At 57.0% G+C, this 19,981-nt stretch overlaps 1 protein-coding gene across 1 annotated transcript in view; it reads left to right on the plus strand.

Annotated features, from left to right (window-relative positions):
* The first annotated feature begins 1,458 nt into the window (after window positions 1–1,458).
* The window catches only part of RARA (retinoic acid receptor alpha), an 86,754-nt gene continuing 68,231 nt past the window's right edge, over window positions 1,459–19,981 (plus strand). Inside the window, exon 1 of the mRNA XM_038754395.1 lies at window positions 1,459–1,522. The gene's annotated coding sequence lies outside the window, so the exon portion shown is untranslated. The remainder of the gene's footprint in view (window positions 1,523–19,981) is intronic.

Genomic DNA, 19,981 nt, shown 5'->3' on the forward strand with positions numbered 1-19,981 from the left:
AAACTGACCACCTTGTAACCTCCCCAGCGCTCAGAACAGTGCTTTGCACATAGTAAGCGCTTAACAAGGTGGCTCAATGGAAAGAGCCCGGGCTTTGGAGTCAGAGGTCATTAAAGAAGGAGCACGGCTCAGTGGAAAGAGCCCGGGCTTTGGAGTCAGAGGTCATGGGTTCGAATCCCGGCTCCACCACAAGTCTGCTGTGTGACCTTGGGCAAGTCACTTCACTTCTCCGAGCCTCAGTTACCTCATCTGTAAAAAGGGGGATTAAGACTGTGAGCCCCACGTGGGACAACTTGATCACCTTGTATCCCCCCCAGCGCTTAGAACAGTGCTTGGCACATAGTAAGCGCTTAACAAATGCCATTATTATTATTATGGGTTCGCCAACTGTCAGCTGGGAGACGCTGGGCGAGTCCCTTCACTTCTCTGGGCCTCATCTGGAAAATGGGGATGAAGACTGTGAGCCCCCCGTGGGACAACCTGATCACCTTGTATCCTCCCCAGCGCTAGAGGCAGCAAGGCTCAGTGGAAAGAGCCCGGGCTTTGGAGTCAGAGGTCATGGGTTCGAATCCCGGCTCCACCACAAGTCTGCTGTGTGACCTTGGGCAAGCCACTTCACTTCTCCGAGCCTCAGCTACCTCATCTGTAAAAAGGGGGATTAAGACTGTGAGCCCCACGTGGGACAACTTGATCACCTTGTACCCCCCTCAGCGCTTAGAACAGTGCTTGGCACAGAGTAAGCGCTTAACAAATGCCATTATTATTATTATGGGTTCGCCAACTGTCAGCTGGGAGACGTTGGGCGAGTCCCTTCGCTTCTCTGGGCCTCATCTGGAAAATGGGGATGAAGACTGTGAGCCCGCTGTGGGACAACCTGGTCACCTTGTATCCTCCCCAGCGCTTAGAGCAGTGCTTTGCACATAGTAAGCGCTTAACAAATGCCATTATTATTATTATTATTATTATGGGTTCGCCAACTGTCAGCTGGGAGACGTTGGGCGAGTCCCTTCGCTTCTCTGGGCCTCATCTGGAAAATGGGGATGAAGACTGTGAGCCCCCCGTGGGACAACCTGGTCACCTTGTATCCTCCCCAGCGCTTAGAGCAGTGCTTTGCACATAGTATAAGCGCTTAATAAATGCCACTGCTATTATTATTATTATTATTATTTCTCCTGCCCCCTCCCGTCTCCATGCTCACCCTGTCCTGCGCAGGGGTGGGGGCAGGCCGTGACTCAACCTCCTCCTTCTCCTCGTCCTCCTCCTCCAGGCGGGGTCGGGGTTGCCCCCGCTGGCCCCGGAGGGGGGCGAGGGGCGAGGGTCGGGGGGCGAGGAGGAAGCGTCGGGCTCAGGGACCCGGCGGGGCGCCCCCCGGCTGGCCCCGCCCCCCGCCCCCTGGCCCTGCCCCCGGCCCTGCCCGCCGCCTCCTCCTCCTCCTCCTCCTCCTCCTCGGCCCCGGGACTGGGGGGCCACCCTGCCGGGACCGGCCGGCCCTGCCCCAAACCCCCTGGCGACCCCCGGACAGGTAGGTGCCAGCCCCCCACCCCCCCCCCACCCCCCAGCAACGGGGACCCCAGGAAACTCGGGCCACCGGGCAGGCAGGGACAGGGACACACAGGGACACAGACCGAGACAGACAGAGGGACCCCCCCCAACCCCCCGCCTGGCACCCACCGGGAGCAGGGGAGGGGCGGGAATGGACAAAGTTTGGGTGGGGGTCGCCCAGGGGGCGAACATTGGCGCCAGGCCAACTGGGGGTCCGCCCGCCCTCCCTCCCTCCCTCCCCTCGTGTCCGCCCAGGCCCTGGCCGGCCTCCCCTACTGGCTGGCCTCCTCTCCTGTCCGTCCCAGGGCCTGGGTGTCCTGTCCTCTCGTGGGGGTCCGGCCTCCCCTACTGTCTGGCCTCCCCTCCTGTCCGTCCAAGTCCTGGGTGTCCTGTCCTCTCGTGGGGGTCCGGCCTCCCCTGGGTATCCTGTCCTCTCGTGTGGGTCCGGCCTCCCCTGGGTGTCCGGCCTCCCCTACTGTCTGTCCTCCCCTCCTGTCCGTCCAGGTCCTGGGTGTCCTGTCCTTTCGGGGGGGTCCGGCCTCCCCTACTGTCTGTCCTCCCCTCCTGTCCGTCCAGGTCCCGGGTGTCCTGTCCTGTCGTGGGGGTCCGGCCTCCCCTGGGTGTCCTGTCCTCTCGTGGGGGGTCCGGCCTCCCCTACTGTCTGTCCTCCCTTCCTCTCCGTCCAGGTCCTAGGTGTCCTGTCCTCTCGTGGGGGTCCGGCCTCCCCTACTGTCTGGCCTCCCCTCCTGTCCATCCAGGTCCTGGGTGTCCTGTCCTCTCGTGGGGGTCCGTTCTCCCCTGGGTGTCCTGTCCTCTCGTGGGGGTCCGGCCTCCCCTACTGTCTGTCCTTCCCTCCTGTCTATCCAGGTCCTGGGTGTCCTGTCCTCTCGTGGGGATCTGGCCTCCCCTGGGTGACCTGTTCTCTCGTGGGGGTCCGGCCTCCCCTACTGTCTGGCCTCCCCTCCTGTCCGTCCAGGTCCTGGGTGTCCTGTCCTGCCGTGGGGGTCCGGCCTCCCCTGGGTGTCCGGCCTCCCCTACTGTCTGCCCTCCCTTCCTCCCCGTCCAGGTCCTAGGTGTCCTGTTCTCTCGTGGGTGTCTGGCCTCCCCTGGGTGTTCTGTCCTCTCGTGGGGGTCCGGCCTCCCCTACTGTCTGGCCTCCCCTCCTGTCCGTCCAGGTCCTGGGTGTCCTGTCCTGTCGTGGGGGTCCGGCATCCCCTGGGTGTCCTGTCCTCTCGTGGGGGGTCCGGCCTCCCCTACTGTCTGTCCTCCCTTCCTCTCCGTCCAGGTCCTAAGTGTCCTATTCTCTCGTGGGCGTCAGGCCTCCCCTGGGTGTCCTGTCCTCTCGTGGGGGTCCGGCCTCCCCTACTGTCTGGCCTCCCCTCCTGTCTGTCCAAGCCCTGGGTGTCCTGTCCTCTCGTGGGTGTCTGGCCTCCCCTGGGTGTCCTGTCCTCTCGTAGGGGGTCCGGCCTCCCCTGGGTGTCCTGTCCTCTCGTGGGGGTCCGGCCTCCCCTGGGTGTCCGTGCTGTCGTGGGGGTCCGGCCTCCCCTGGGTGTCTGTCCCTCCTGTTCATCCAGGTCCTGGGTGTCCTGTCCTCTCGTGGGGGTCTGGCCTCCCCTGGGTGTCCGGCCTCCCCTACTGTCTGTCTTCCCCTCCTGTCCATCCAGGTCCTGGGTGTCCTGTCCTCTCGTGGGGGTCCGGCCTCCCCTACTGTCTGTCCTCCACTCGTGTCCGTCCAGGCCCTGGGTGTCCTGTCCTCTTGTGGGGGTCCGGCCTCCCCTACTGTCTGTCCTCCCCTCCTCTCCGTCCAGGTCCTAGGTGTCCTGTTCTCTCGTGGGTGTTTGGCCTCCCCTGGGTGTCGTGTCCTCTCGTGGGGGTCCGGCCTCTCCTGGGTGTCCTGTCCTCCCCTCGTGTCCGTCCAGGCCCTGGGTGTCCTGTCCTCTCGTGGGGGTCCGGCCTCCCTTGGGTGTCCTGTCCTCTCGTGGGGGTCCGGCCTCCCTTGGGTGTCCTGTCCTCTCGTGGGGGTCCGGCCTCCCCTGATGTCCGGCCTCCCCTGGTGTCTATTCCCCCCCCATGTCCGTCCTCTCGTAGGTGTCCTGTCCTTCCGTGGGGGTCCAGTCCAGCCCTGCGGGCATCCACGCAGTGGACCCGGAGTGGGAGTGGACACTAGACCCCGAAGCTCAGGACCTCCCCCCATCAATCAATCAATCAATCGTATTTATTGAGCGCTTACTGTGTGCAGAGCACTGTACTAAGCGCTTCTTTTCCCTCTCCTCTGCCCCCTCCCTTCCTAACCCCCCTGGCCCAACCCTCCGGCCCCCCAGGACTCTGCCCCCGGGGAGACTGGTGACGTCTGGTCCGAAGGGCAGGGGCGGGGACCGGGGGATGGGGGGAAGGTCCATCAGTCCGTCCTCCCGGGTCCCGGTATATCCGGCTATTGGAGCCAGGACAGATGGATAATAATAATAATTTTGGTACTTGTTGAGCGCTTACTCTGTGCCAAGCACAGTTCTCAGCGCTGGGTAGATACAAGGTGATCAGGTTGTCCCACGTGGGGCTCACAGTCTTCATCCCCGTTTTCCAGGTGAGGGAACTGAGGCCCAGAGAAGCTAAGCGGATCCAAGTGGAAAGAGCCCGGGCTTGGGTTCTAATCCTGGCTCCACCGCTTATCAGCTGGGTGACTTTGGACAAGTCACTTCACTGGGCCTCATCTGTTAAATGGGGGTTAATCAATCAATCAATCGTATTTATTGAGCGCTTACTGTGTGCAGAGCACTGTACTAAGCGCTTGGGAAGTACAAGTTGGCAACATATAGAGACAGTGAAAAGACTGTGAGCCCCACAGGGGACAACCCGATTACCTTGCTTTGCGCGTAGTAAGCGCTTAACAAATACCCAAATTATTATTATTATATTAAGTTTGTGTCCGGGGGAACACCCGCGTGCTTCCGTGAATGGATTTGGCCCTCTCCTCGTGGTTCGGCCAGAACAGTGCTTTGCACGTAGTAAGCGCTTAACAAATACCCAAATTATTATTATTATTTTATTAAGTTTGAGTCCGGGGGAACGCCCGCGTGCTTCCGTGAGTGGATTTGGCCCTCTCCTCGTGGTTCGGCCAACGTGCGCGTTTTCCGTGCGCGTCCGAGGGCCGGGCTACGGACCGGGGTCCCGGGTTTTCTATTTTGGGCGATGGCAGAGCTGGGGCACGTAGTCTTGAATGAGCGCGTTAGCGCGTCTCCGTGACGGAGCGGGGAACCGAGGGCATCGGTTGGGCCCGAATGCGTCTGGGGATGGACGCGTGATCCCCTCTGTGCCCATTTCACTTTGGGAGTGTGCGTCTCTGTGAGTCTGTGTTTTTGTTCATCTGTTAGCGTGTGCGTCCTGGGCCTCCTTCCATTCCCCCCAGCGATGCCCATCTGGGGCGAGGAGCCCGAAATCCCCCGCCGCCCCCCAACCCCCGGCCAGTGGGTGGTCGCCCCTCCGCCTGGGTGCCCGCTCCCGCTTGTCCGTGGGTCTTCCCCCTCCCTTGGCCTGGTCCCCGGTGCCCCAGCCGGCCTCCTCCGTGCCAGCGGAGCGGGCATTGACTCAAGTCGGACCCGACGGCTCTCACGGGCACCGGCCAGCCTAGGAAGGAAGCGCGCCAGAGAATGGTGCCCCCCGGGCAGCTGGCGAGGGGGGCCCAAGGGCAAGGAATGAGGGACGGCTCCCTGGACTCCTACCTCCAGGCCCTCATCTGCAGTCTGCAGAGATTAGGCCGAAGGCGTCCTGTGGTCCAGCCCCTGTGAGGGGAGGAGCACGATTGTGAGATAATAATAATAATTATGGTATTTGTTCAGCGCCTACAATGTGCCAGGCACCGTGCTAAGCGCTGGGTTGGATACGAGGTAGATGAGTGCCTGTCTTTTCTTCCAGATGTGCGTCTGTAGGTCTGTTGGTGGTGTGCCTGTTTTCGAAGGTTTGAGGGTCCTTGCGTAGACCCTCATAGAGGCAGCACGTCCCAGTGACAAGAGGACGGGCTTGGGAGTCTGATTTCTGTCTGCTGGGTGGCCTTGGGCAAGTCGCTTCACTTCTCTGAGCCTCAGTCGCCTCATCTGCAAAACGGGGTTTGCGATCGGGAGCCCCGTGTGGGGCGGGGAAGGTTCTGTATCCAAACTGATTGCCTCGTGCGTACCCCGCAGCTTAGGACAGAGCTTGGCGTGTAGCAAGTGCTTAACAAATGCCATTATTATTGTGATGTGCGTGACCGTTATGTGATGGAGAGTCCGGTTGTGTCTGCGTCGGTGTGTAACTACATCAGCGTGTGGTTGAGTGGGACTGTCCGGTTGTGTTTGTGTGCGCCTGGGTCGCCCCCGCTAGACTTGTAATCTCCTGGAGAACGGGTCTGTTGACTCTGTTGTCCGTTCCCAAGCTCTTAGCACAGTGCTCTGCACAAGAGGTTATCGACGGAGCGATCCATCTCTGGGTGGGCGTCTTCCTCCTTTTGGGGTGCTTCTCTCTCAGACTCCCTTGGGTCAGGAGCCCAGTGCCGCTCGTAACTCCCGTGAGGCTCCAATGAGGGTCCGGGTGGGCAGTGGGGGAGGCCACCGGTTTGGGGGTGGTGGGCAGCGGTCCCCTGATTGGGACGTGGGACGTTCCCTGTCCCCTCCACTCTGGGCATTGCCCACCCGGGCCCAGGGGCTTCCTCTTTATTGGAGCTGGAGTGGGCTCCCCCCACCCCTTCACCCCCAGCGGGGGCACCCGGAGGCCACGGTGGCATTTCCCCCCCCCCGGGAAAGGCCCGTCCCCCTGCCCCCCTCCCATCCAGACAGTATCCTGTTCGGCCCAGCCGCCCACAGGAAGAGGGGGCACCGGGAGAGGCATATGGAAGGTGGGGTGGGGGTGGCGGGAGGCACCAGTGGCTATTTTTAGTTGGCTAGTCCCTTGGCAGGAGAGAGACGTGCAGAGAGGCAGGGCAAGCACAGTGATGTGGAGCGGGGGGCGCGATGGGGGGGAGGGAGGGCCCGGAGGTACCACGATGGAGGGCTGCCAACTGGGGGAGGGGGGCGATCAGCAGGAGGGTTGTCGGAGGTCTCTTAGCTGGGCCTGGGCGATTCCTTAATTTCCCTTCCTTTTCCTTAGGGTCCCTCGGGGAGATGGGGGACGTTTCCGAAGGGTCTCTGGCAGGAGGGGCGCAGGGAGGCCTGGCACCTGGTCAGACTGGCACCTCCTGGCACCGAGTTGGAGGAGGATCTTCCTCTCCTTCACACACATGACGGGGAGGGGGTCCAGTGGCCCAGCCGGCCTGCCCCCCACCCCCAACCTTCGCGTACATGTATGTCCACCTCCCTGAGGCCTGCTTGCGCGCACTTGGGTGGTCTGGTGTGTCAGTGGGTACAGACAGACGGGCGGGCATGTCATCGGGCATACGTGTGTGAGTGCGTGTGAGTGAGTGTGTGCCAGCCTGGCCCCCCCTCCCCCCTCCCCAGCTCCGTCTCCTCATTCGGCCCCCTGGCACTCACCCAGTGGGTTGGAGCGGCCAAGCTCCTGGCAGGGGAAGGAAGGGGAGGGGAGAGAGGGGAGAGGAGAGGAAGGGGGGCTGCATCCTCCTGAGCTCCTGGGCCGCCCCACCCCCTTGATAGAGATGGGAAGCCCCCCACCCCCATCCCCCAGCTCTTCCAAGCCTGTCTGTGCACCCCCCTCCCGCAGGCCCCGCTCAGGGGGCCTCGTCTCTCCCACCCCTCTGCCCAGCCGGGGCTCTGGGGCGAGTGAATATTGTGGGGGGCGATTTGTCATGTCCCCCTTCCCCGCCTCCAGCGCCCCGCTCTGCCGCAGTGCGTGAGAAATCGATGGCGCGGATGCAATCGCCGGGCCCCGCGCCGGGGAATCCCTTTTGGGGGTGGGGAGGGAAAGCCCGCAGCCACCCCCCCACTTAAGGTTGGGGAGGGGGGTCTGAGCCGTAGTATAATAGTGTCTCTCCGGTGCGTCTCCGTGTCTGTGTTTCTGAGTCTCCGTCCTCGGTTTGCCCGTCTCTATCCAGTCGCCTCTGTGCTTCCCTGGCTCTGTTCTGTTCTCTCTGAACCTCCGCCCGGTCTGTGGCTTTGGCTTCCCTCCAGGTACCGTCTTTTCTGGTTGCGCCCCTCTTTGTATGTCCGTGCCCCCGCTTGGGTGTCTGTGGGTCTGGGTGTCTTTGTGCGGCTCTGTCCCTGAGGGCCCCGGCTGGCACTGTGGCCCTGAAACACTGCAGATGCTTCAGGGCCGGGCGGCCTGTATATATATATATATATATATGTACACATATATGTGTGTGTGTATTTGGTAGGGGGGTGCATCCTGTACAAGGGGGCATTTCCGGCTTTAGGAGGTGGGCGAGAGGCAGCGCGCCTGGTGGGGGATTGGCAGGCCCCAAGGGAGGTGGGGTGCGCGGGATTTAGTTACCGCCGGAGCGGCCCCCTCTGCGCCCCTTCCCGCCGCCCCCAGCCGCCTGATCCCAGTAACCCAATCCCACTCCCTCCCTGCCTGCCAACTTCGACAGCTGCTGGCGGGAGCCTTGCAGGGGAAGGGCGGAGGGAGGCAGAGGGCCTGTGGGGAGAGCGGGGGGCCAAAGGGCCTGTTGGAGGGGGGAGAGATGAGGGCCAGAGAGACCTTGGCCCGCAGAGGAACTGAGGGGCCCAAATCCTGTCGGGGAGACCCCTGGTAGTGAGCTGGTGGCCCCTTCTAGACCGTGAGCCCGTTGTTGGGCAGGGACCGTCTCTATATGTTGCCAACTTGTACTTCCCAAGTGCTTAGTACAGCGCTCTGCACACAGGATGCGCTCAGTACATACGATTGAATGAATGGATGGAGGGCCCTTGGAGAGGAAGAGAGCTGAGGGCAGGGGGCCTGTTAGGGGAGCAGGGGGGTAGAAGGGCCACGGGGGTTCAGGGGGAGAGCTGGGGGCAGAGGGATTGTGAAGGAGCAAGGGAGGACTCCGGGGGTACAAAGCCTGTGAGGGGGCAGAGGGATAGCCGGGAAGACAGAGGACCATCAGGAGAGGCGAAGCAGCGTGGCTCAGTGGGAAGAGCCCGGGCTTTGGAGTCAGAGGTCATGGGTTCTAATCCCGGCTCCACCAATTGTCAGCCGTGTGGCTCTGGGCAAGTCACTTCACTTCTCTGGGCCTCAGTTCCCTCATCTGGAAAATGGGGATGAAGACTGTGAGCCCCCCGTGGGACAACCTGATCACCTTGTAACCTCCCCAGCGCTTAGAACAGTGCTTTGCCCGTGGTAAGCGCTTAATAAATGCCATCGTTATTAAGACAGAGGAACTGCGAGTAGGGACCTGCGAGGACTTGCGAGAGCTCACCTCCTCCAGGAGGACTTCCCAGACTGAGCCCCTTTCTTCCTCTCCCCCTCGTCCCCCTCTCCATCCCCCCCATCTTACCTCCTTCCCTTCCCCGCAGCACCTGTATATATGTATATATGTTTGTACATATTTATTACTCTATTTATTTATTTTACTTGTACATATCTATTCTATTTATTTTATTTTGTTAGTATCTTTGGTTTCGTTCTCTGTCTCCCCCTTCTAGACTATGAGCCCACTGTTGGGTAGGGACTGTCTCTGTGTGTTGCCGACTTGTACTTCCCAAGCGCTTAGTACAAGTGCTCTGCACACAGTAAGCGCTCAATAAATACGATTGATTGATTGAGAAGGGGAGAGCTGGGGGGCAGAAGGCCCATGAGTGGGCAAGAGGAGAGCTGAGGGGACTGTCAAGGAGAGGGGGAAGCTGGGCCACAGAAGACCTGAGAGAGGGCAGGGGGAGAGCTAGGGGATGGAGAGCCCGAACAGTGCTCGGTGCTTAGAACAGTGCTTTGCACATAGCGCTTAATAAATGCCATCATCATCATCATCATCAAGTCTGATGGTGGGGCAGCGGGCCCGAGAAGGGCGCAGGGGAAGAGCTGGGGGGCCGGAGGGCCTGTTGGGGAGTAGGGGGAGAACTCGGAGGCAAAGCCCTCATGAGAGAGCAGGGGGAGAGCTGGTGGGAGAGGACCCATCGGGGGTGAGCTGGGGGCAGAAGGCCCTTCGGGGAGCAGAGGGGCCTTCAGAGAGGGCAGGTGGAGAGCTGGAGGGCTGAGGGACTGTGTGAGAGAGAGAGAGCTGGGGGGTAGGGGCCTTTGAGAAAGCAGGGGAGAGCTGTGGGGATGAAGGAGCAGGGGGAGACTTGAGGGATCCTGAGGGCTTGTGGGGGAAGCAGAGGATGTGTGAGGGAGCGGGGGGGCTGTGGGAGGCAGAAGGTGAGCTGGGGACAATGTGAGCCCACTGTTGGGTAGGGACTGTCTCTATATGTTGCCAATTTGTACTTCCCAAGCGCTTAGTACAGTGCTCTGCACACAGTAAGCGCTCAATAAATACGATTGATGATGAAGGGGGACAGCTGGGGAAGCAGCGGTCCTTTGGGTGGCAGGGGGAAGGCCCACAGCGGGCCGGTGTGGGAAAGCTACGGGGCAGAAGGCCCGCGGAAGAAGAGCTGAGGGCAGAGAGGTTGGAGGGGAAGCGGGGAGAGAGTTAGGAAGCGGAAGCCTCTGGGGATAGAGGAGAGCTGGGAAGGCGGGGGGCCTGAGGCGGGCAGGGGGCTCGTGGCGGGAGCGCTAGGAAGGTGGGGGCTTGTGGGGACAGAGGAGAAATAGGAAGGCAGAGCGCCTGGGAGGGGCAGGTGGCTTAAAAATAATAATAATAATGGCACTTATTAAGTGCTTACTATGTGCCAATCAATCAATCAATTGTATTTATTGAGCGCTTACTGTGTGCAGAGCACCGTACTAAGTGCTTGGGAAGTACAAGTTGGCAACATATAGAGACGGTCCCTACCCAACAGTGGGCTCACAGTCTAAAAGCACTGTTCTAAGTGCTGGGGAGGTTACCAGGTGATCAGGTTGTCCCTTGGGGGGAGGCTCACAGTCTTCATCCCTATTTTCCAGATGAGGTCACTGAGGCCCGGTGAAGCGACTTGCCCAAAGTCACCCAGCTGACAATTGGCAGAGCCGGGGTTTGAACCCATGACCTCTGACTCCAAAGCCCGGGGTCTTTCCACTGAGCCGCGCTGCTTCCCCAAGCACTGGGGAGGTTACAAGGAGGAGCTGGGATTTGAACCCAGGACCTCTGACTCCAAAGCCCGGGCTCTTTCCACTGAGCCGCGCTGCTTCTCCAAGCGCTGGGGAGGTTACAAGGAGGAGCCGGGATTTGAACCCAGGACCTCCGACTCCAAAGCCCGGGTTCTTTCCACTGAGGCACGCTGCTTCTCGCCGCTTGATGGTGGGGGGGAGAGCTGGAGGGAAGGTGGGGGTCTGTGAGGGGACAGCCTGTGGGGAAAGTAGGGGGAGAGTTGGGGGGTCCGGAGGGGCAGAGGATCCATCAGGGAGGGGGGCAAACTGGGGGGCAGAGGGCCTGAAAAGGGGCAGGAGGAGGGGTAATAATAATAATAATAATAATAATAATAATAGCATTTATTAAGCGCTTACTATGTGCAAAGCACTGTTCTAAGCGCTGGGGAGGTTACAAGGTGATCAGGTTGTCCCACGGGGTGCTCACACTCTTCATCCCCATCTTCCAGATGAGGTAACTGAGGCCCAGAGAAGTGAAGTGACTCGCCCAAAGTCAATCAATCAATCAATCGTATTTATTGAGCGCTTACGGTGTGCAGAGCACTGTACTAAGCGCTTGGGAAGTCCAAGTTGGCAACATATAGAGACAAGTCCCTACCCAACAGTGGGCTCACAGTCTAAAAGGGGGAGACAGAGAACAAAACCAAACATACTAACAAAATAAAATAGAATAGATATGTACAAGTAAAATAAATAGAGTAATAAATATGTACAAACATATATACATATATACAAGTCACACAGCTGGCAATTGGCGGAGCCGGAATTTGAACCCGTGACCTCTGACTCCAAAGCCCGGGCTCTTTCCACTGAGCCACAGGAATGAATCAACATTGTAATAATAATAATGGCATTTGTGAAGCGCTTCCTATGTGCAAAGCACTGTTCTAAGCGCTGGGGCGGGGGGATACAAGGTGATCACACACACACAGTGTGTTCTCACAGTAAGCGCTCAATAAATACGACTGATTGATTGATCGATCAGGTTGTCCCACGGGACGCTCACGGTCTTCATCCCCATTTTCCAGATGAGGTGGAGGGTGGAAGGCCTGTGGAAGCACAGGGGGAGAGCTGGGAAGCGGAGGGCCCAGGAGAGGGCAAGAGGGGGGCGGGCAGGGGAAGGACCCTGGGCCTTCTAGACCGTGAGCCCACTGTTGGGTAGGGACTGTCTCCAGATGTTGCCAACTTGGACTTCCCAAGCGCTTAGTACAGTGCTCTGCACACAGGAAGCGCTCAATAAATATGATTGATTGATTCAATCAATCAATCAATCAATCGGAGTCAGAGGTCATGGGTGGCTCAGTGGAAAGAGCACAGGCTTTGGAGTCAGAGGTCATGGGTTCAAATGCCGACTCCGCCAGTTGTCAGCTGTGTGACTATGGGCAGGTCACTTAACTTCTCTGCGCCTCAGTTACCTCATCTGTCAAATGGGGATTAAGACTGTGAGCCCCATGTGGGACAACATCACCTTGTAATCTCCCCAGCACTTAGAACAGTGCTTTGCACATAGTAAGCGCTTAATAAATGCCATTATTACTATTATTATTATTATTATTGATTGACCGGGGGCAGAGCATCCACAGCGGGAGCAGGGGGCGAGAGGAAAGCTGGGAAGGAAGAGGGGCTGTGGTGGGTAAGGGGAAGAGTAGCGGGGCAGAGGGAGAACTAGGAAGCAGCGGGTTTGGGAGGGCAGAGGGATAACTGGGAAGCAGTGGGTTTTGGAGGGCAGAGGGAGAACTGGGAAGCAGTGGGTTTTGGAGGGCAGAGGGAGAACTGGGAAGCAGTGGGTTTTGGAGGGCAGAGGGAGAACTGGGAAGCAGTGGGTTTTGGAGGGCAGAGGGAGAACTGGGAAGCAGTGGGTTTGGGAGGGCAGAGGGAGAACTGGGAAGCAGTGGGTTTGGGAGGGCAGAGGGAGAACTAGGAAGCAGTGGGTTTGGGAGGGCAGAGGGAGAACTAGGAAGCAGTGGGTTTTGGAGGGCAGAGGGAGAACTAGGAAGCAGTGGGTTTGGGAGGGCAGAGGGAGAACTAGGAAGCAGTGGGTTTGGGAGGGCAGAGGGAGAACTAGGAAGCAGTGGGTTTGGGAGGGCAGAGGGAGAACTAGGAAGCAGTGGGTTTGGGAGGGCAGAGGGAGAACTAGGAAGCAGTGGGTTTGGGAGGGCAGAGGGAGAACTAGGAAGCAGTGGGTTTGGGAGGGCAGAGGGAGAACTGGGAAGCAGTGGGTTTGGGAGGGCAGAGGGAGAACTGGGAAGCAGTGGGTTTTGGAGGGCAGAGGGAGAACTGGGAAGCAGTGGGTTTGGGAGGGCAGAGGGAGAACTAGGAAGCAGTGGGTTTTGGAGGGCAGAGGGAGAACTGGGAAGCAGTGGGTTTGGGAGGGCAGAGGGAGAACTAGGAAGCAGTGGGTTTGGGAGGGCAGAGGGAGAACTAGGAAGCTGTGGGTTTTGGAGGACAGAGGGATAACTAGGAAGCAGTGGGTTTTGGAGGGCAGAGGGAGAACTGGGAAGCAGTGGGTTTTGGAGGGCAGAGGGAGAACTGGGAAGCAGTGGGTTTTGGAGGGCAGAGGGAGAACTGGGAAGCAGTGGGTTTGGGAGGGCAGAGGGAGAACTGGGAAGCAGTGGGTTTGGGAGGGCAGAGGGAGAACTAGGAAGCAGTGGGTTTGGGAGGGCAGAGGGAGAACTAGGAAGCAGTGGGCTTGGGAGGGCAGAGGGAGAACTAGGAAGCAGTGGGTTTGGGAGGGCAGAGGGAGAACTATCTATTTATTTATTTTTCTTGTACATATCTATTCTATTTATTTTATTTTGTTAGTATGTTTGGTTTTGTTCTCTGTCTCCCCCTTTTAGACTGTGAGCCCACTGTTGGGTAGGGACTGTCTCCATATGTTGCCAATTTGTACTTCCCAAGGGCTTAGTACAGTGCCCTGCACATAGTAAGCGCTCAATAAATACGATTGATGATGATGATGATGAACTAGGAAGCAGTGGGTTTGGGAGGGCAGAGGAGAGCTGGAAAGGAGGAGGTCCTGTGGCCCGCAGGGGAAGAGTCGGGGGAGAGCCGGGGGGCGGCGGGGCCCGCAGGGGAGAGGCCGTCGGGACCTGCTGTGTTGGAGCTGAGTCCTGGGCCCAACTTGGGTGGCATGCAGGGCAGGAGCCGGCAGATGCTGGGCAAGGGAGGGCCACAGGGGCACTATCACCCCCTTCCCTGCACCCACAGGGGTGGGCAGTTTGCCCACCGAGAGCTGTGCTTCGCAGGCAGGGGGGCGGGCGGGCCACCTTCAGCCCTGGCCGAGGGCAGGAGCGGGTTGAAGTGGGGACTGGGCCTGGCAGTGAGGTGGGCAGGGCCACGTGGGACGTCTCCTTTCCCTTGGCAGCGCCCCCGGGCAGCGGGGCCCCCGGTGACTCAGTGGCCCGTGGCCCGCAGCGGGCCGGTGGCCAGGCTCTCCGCTGGTCCTCGCTCCCAGCAGGTGATTCACCGCGCTGGCATCTCCCCCGGAAGCAGCTGAGTCACCAGGCCCACTGGGTGGTGAGTGAGTGCCCCGTTTGGGGGCTGGAAGGTTATTCCCCTACCCACCCCCTCCTCCCCTTCTTCTCTCTCCTCCCTTGCCCTCCATCCCTCCTCTGCGGCCCGCCGCCCGCTCGCCCGCTTCCCTTTCGGCCTGCGGGCACGGGCGGAGGCGTAAACCGGGTGGCGGTGCCGGGGCTAGAAAAATGGGCGCCTCCTTGAGCGGGTTGGGAGGACTTGGGGGCACCACGGGCGGACAAGCACATAGGAAGGACGGAGAAGCAGCGTGGCTCGGTGGAAAGAGCCCGGGCTTTGGAGTCAGAGGTCGTGGGTTCAAATCCCCGCTCTGCCAACTGTCAGCCGTGTGACTTTGGTTAAGTCACTTATCTTCTCTGGGCTTCAGTTCCCTCATCTGGAAAATGGGGATGAAGACTGTGAACCCCCCGTGGGAGGACCTGATCGCCTTGCAACCTCCCCAGTGCTTAGAACAGTGCTTTGCGCATAGTAAGCGCTTAATAAATGCCATTATAAAAGTCGCTTCACTTCTCCGGGCCTCGGTTCCCTCATCTGGAGAATGGGGATGAAGCCTGGGAGCCCCCCGGGGGACAACCCGATTACCTTGGATCCCCCAGCGTGGAGAACAGTGCTTTGCACATAGTAAGCGCTTAATAAATGCCATTATTATTGCGCTTAGAACAGTGCTTTGCACATAGTAAGCGCTTAATAAATGCCATTATTATTGCGCTTAGAACAGTGCTATGCACATAGTAAGCGCTTAATAAATGCCATTATTATTGCGCTTAGAACAGTGCTTTGCACGTAGTAAGCGCTTAATAAATGCCATTATTATTGCGTTTAGAACAGTGCTATGCACATAGTAAGCGCTTAATAAATGCCATTATTATTGCGCTTAGAACAGTGCTTTGCACATAGTAAGCGCTTAATAAATGCCATTATTATTGCGCTTAGAACAGTGCTATGCACATAGTAAGCGCTTAATAAATGCCATTATTATTCTTAAGGACAAGGTGGCTTGAATCATTGGCGTTGCAGCTCCCGGTGCCCACCCCAGAGCCCCCCAGGATGGGCCAGAGACACACAAGGGGCTTCCACAGGGGTCTCTGTCCCCGCTTTTCGCCCTTCCGGAGTTCCCGTTTGGGTGTCTCCGTCTTCCCACTGTGGATCCCTGAAATTTGGGCCTGGAATCCGCCCCTGGATGGGGGCCAGGGGGCCGTTTCCTTTCTGGCAAAACCCCCGCGTGGGGAAGGGGGGATTGGGGGGTTGGGAGAAGGGGGCAGCCCCGCAGCTGGACTTCAGCTGCTTCTGGAAAACAGGCTGCCGGGGAAGGGGGAAGGCAACTTGTACTTCCCAAGCGCTTAGTACAGTGTTCTGCACACAGTAAGTGCTCAGTAAATACGATTGATTGATTGATTGATTGATTGACTTTCTGTTGGGCCGGGGTTGGGGGAGCGGGGCTGTCGGAGACCTCGTTGTTGCCCACTGTGAGCCCACTCGTCTCTATATGTTGCCAACTTGGCCTTCCCAAGCGCTTAGTCCAGTGCTCTGCACACAGTAAGCGCTCAGTGAATGAATGAATGAATGCCTGGGTTCCCCCAAGGGGGCTTGTGTTGGGAGATGGGGGGGACGACAGAGGGTCAGCTTACGGTTGTGTTTGTGGCCTCCTGTATATGGTGGCCGCATGTGTGTATGTACGGTGGTGGTGGTGGTGGTGGGGATCGGCTCTGGTTTCTATCCCTCTGTGTCCGTGGGGTTGGGGGGGCTGTGTATCTGCAGATGGGTTCATTCATTCAGTTGTATTTATTAAGCGCCTATTATGTGCAGAGTGCTGTACTGAGCGCTTGGGACGGTACAACAATAAGGAGGGACAATCCTTGCCTATGAGGAGCTGAGCTCACAGTCTGGGGGAAAGGAGACAGACAGCAATACAGATAGGTGAGTGTGTGTGTGTGTGTGTGTGTGTGTGTGTGCACGTGTGTGTGTGGGGGTGATGTGTGTGGTGTGTGTGTGTTGTGATGTGTGTGTGTGTGGTGATATGTGTGGTGATGGGGGAATGTGTGTGGTGATTGTGTGTGTGATGTGTGGGGAGGTGATGTGTGTGTGTGTGTATGGTGATGTGTGTGGGAGGGGGGTGATGTGTGTGGTGATGGGGGTTGTGTGTGGCCATGTGTTGTGTGTATGGTGATGTCTCTGTGTGGGGGGGAATGATGTGTGCGGTGATGTGTTGTGTGTATGGTGATGTGTGTGGGGGGATGTGTGTGGTGATGGGGGGATGTGTGTGGTGATGTGGGGGGGTGATGTGTGTGTGTGTGTATGGTGAGTGATGTGTGTGGGAGGGGGATGATGTGTGTGGTGATGGTGGATGTGTGTGGTGATGTGTTGTGTGTATGGTGATGTGTGTGTGATGTGTGTGGTGATGGGATGTGTGTGGTGATGTGTGTGTGTGTGATGTGTGTATGGTGATATATGTGTATGTGTGGGGGTGATGTGTGTGGTGATGTGTGTATGGTGGTGTCTGTGTGGGGGAATAATGTGTGTGGTGATGTGTTTTGTGTATGGTGATGTGTGGGGGGGGATGTGTGTGGTGATGGGTGTGTGTGCGTGTGTGTGCGCGAGCTTGCATGTGGTCTGGCGGCATTGGGGGGAGGGGTCAGTGGGGGCGAAGGGGCTAAGGCCCCACCTGGGAGCGCTGGGCGCCTTCCTCAGGCCTCGCCTCATCGCCTCCGCCGCCGCCTCTTCCGGGGAGACCTCCGGGAGGGGTCGGAGGAGGAGGACGGAGGATGGAGGAGGAGGACGGAGGATGGAGGAGGACAAGGATGGAGGAGGAGGATGGAGGAGGACAAGGATGGAGGAGGAGGACGGAGGATGATGGAGGAGGAGGATGGAGGAGGACAAGGATGGAGGAGGAGGAGAAGGAGGGCCCGCGGCCCCCCGTCCCTCCCTCCCCCCACCACGGGAAACCTCCAGCTCCCACAGCTCTCTGGGTCGGGCTGGGGGACAACCAAAAGAAGAATCAGGGCATTGATTAAGCGCTCACTATGTGCCAAGCACTGTCCTAAGCGCTGGGGAGCTTACAGAGCCATGGGGTTGTCCCGCCTGGAGCTCCCAGTCTTCATCCCCATTGGACAGATGAGGTCACCGAGGCCTAGTGAAGTGACTCGCCCAAAGTCACCCAGCTGACAGTTGGCGGAGCCGGGATTTGAACCCATGACCTCCGACTCCCAAGCCCGGGCTCTTTCCACTGAGCCACGCTGCTTCTCTAATAATACCACTAATAATAATAATGATGGTATTTGCTAAACGCTTCCTATGTGCCAAGCACTGTTCTAACCGCTGGGGTAGATACAAGGTCATCAGATCCAGCGCTTAGAACAGTGCTTTGCACATAGTAAGCACTTAGCAAATACCGTCATTATTATTGTCCCACATGAGGCTCACAGGCTTCATCCCCATTTTACAGATGAGGTCACTGAGGCCCAGTGAAGTGAATAATAATAATAATAACAATAATAACAATAATAATAATGATGGCATTTATTAAACACTCACTATGTGCAAAGCACTGTTCTAAGCGCTGGGGAGGTTAACAAGGTGATCAGGTTGTCCCACAGGGGCTCACAGTCTTCCTCCCCATTTTCCAGGTGAGGTCACCAAGGCCCAGAGAAGTGAAGTGACTCGCCCAAAGTCACCCAGCTGACAAGTGGCAGAACCGGGATTGGAACCCATGACCTCTGACTCCCAAGCCCGGGCTCTTTCCGTTGAGCCACACTGCTTCTCTAATAATAATAATAATAATAATAATAATAATAATAATAACGATGGTATTTGTTAAACGCTAACTATGTGCCAAGCACTGTTCTAACTGCTGGGGTAGATACACGGTCATCAGATCCAGCGCTTAGAACAGTGCTTTGCGCATAGTAAGCACTTAACAAATACCGTCATTATTATTGCCCCCCTTGAGGCTCACAGGCTTCATCCCCATTTTACAGATGAGGTCACTGAGGCCCAGAGAAGTGAATAATAATAATAATAGTGATAGCATTTATTAAGTGCTCACTATGTGCCAAGCACTGTTCTAAGCGCTGGGGAGGTTACAAAGCAATCAGGTTATCCCGCCTGGAGCTCCCAGTCTTCATCCCCATTTTCCAGATGAGGTAACTGAGGCCCAGAGAAGTGAATAATAATAATAATAATAATAATAATGATAGCATTTATTAAGTGCTCACTATGTGCCAAGCACTGTTCTAAGCGCTGGGGAGGTTACAAAGCGATCAGGTTGTCCCGCCTGGAGCTCCCAGTCTTCATCCCCATTTTCCAGATGAGGTAACTGAGGCCCAGAGAAGTGAATATAATAATAATAATAATGATAGCATTTATTAAGTGCTCACTATGTGCCAAGCACTGTTCTAAGCGCTGGGGAGGTTACAAAGCAATCAGGTTGTCCCGCCTGGAGCTCCCAGTCTTCATCCCCGTTTTCCAGATGAGGTAACTGAGGCCCAGAGAAGTGAATATAATAATAATAATAATGATAGCATTTATTAAGTGCTCACTATGTGCCAAGCACTGTTCTAAGCGCTGGGGAGGTTACAAAGCAATCCGGTTGTCCTGCCTGGAGCGCCCAGTCTTCATCCCCATTTTCCAGATGAGGTAACTGAGGCCCAGAGAAGTGAATATAATAATAATAATAATGATAGCATTTATTAAGTGCTCACTATGTGTCAAGCACTGTTCCAAGCGCTGGGGAGGTTACAAAGCGATCAGGTTGTCCCGCCTGGAGCTCCCAGTCTTCATCCCCATTTTCCAGATGAAGTAACTGAGGCCCAGAGAAGTGAATAATAATAATGATAGCATTTATTAAGTGCTCACTATGTGCCAAGCACTGTTCTAAGCGCTGGGGAGGTTACAAAGCAATCCGGTTGTCCTGCCTGGAGCGCCCAGTCTTCATCCCCATTTTCCAGATGAGGTAACTGAGGCCCAGAGAAGTGAATAATAATAATAATAATAATGATAGCATTTATTAAGTGCTCACTATGTGCCAAGCACTGTTCTAAGCGCTGGGGAGGTTACAAAGCGATCAGGTTGTCCCGCCTGGAGCTCCCAGTCTTCATCCCCGTTTTCCAGATGAGGTAACTGAGGCCCAGAGAAGTGAATAATAATAATAATAATAATGATAGCATTTATTAAGTGCTCACTATGTGCCAAGCACTGTTCTAAGCGCTGGGGAGGTTACAAAGCGATCAGGTTGTCCCGCCTGGAGCTCCCAGTCTTCATCCCCATTTTCCAGATGAGGTAACTGAGGCCCAGAGAAGTGAATAATAATAATAATAATAATGATAGCATTTATTAAGTGCTCACTATGTGCCAAGCACTGTTCTAAGCGCTGGGGAGGTTACAAAGCGATCAGGTTGTCCCACCTGGAGCTCCCAGTCTTCATCCCCATTTTCCAGATGAGGTAACTGAGGCCCAGAGAAGTGAATATAATAATAATAATAATAATGATAGCATTTATTAAGTGCTCACTATGTGCCAAGCACTGTTCTAAGCGCTGGGGAGGTTACAAAGCAATCCGGTTGTCCTGCCTGGAGCGCCCAGTCTTCATCCCCATTTTCCAGATGAGGTAACTGAGGCCCAGAGAAGTGAATATAATAATAATAATAATGATAGCATTTATTAAGTGCTCACTATGTGCCAAGCACTGTTCTAAGCGCTGGGGAGGTTACAAAGCAATCAGGTTGTCCCGCCTGGAGCTCCCAGTCTTCATCCCCATTTTCCAGATGAGGTAACTGAGGCCCAGAGAAGTGAATAG

This window comes from Tachyglossus aculeatus, chromosome 11, assembly GCF_015852505.1.
Source record: "Tachyglossus aculeatus isolate mTacAcu1 chromosome 11, mTacAcu1.pri, whole genome shotgun sequence".
Taxonomy (NCBI): Eukaryota; Metazoa; Chordata; class Mammalia; order Monotremata; family Tachyglossidae; genus Tachyglossus; species Tachyglossus aculeatus.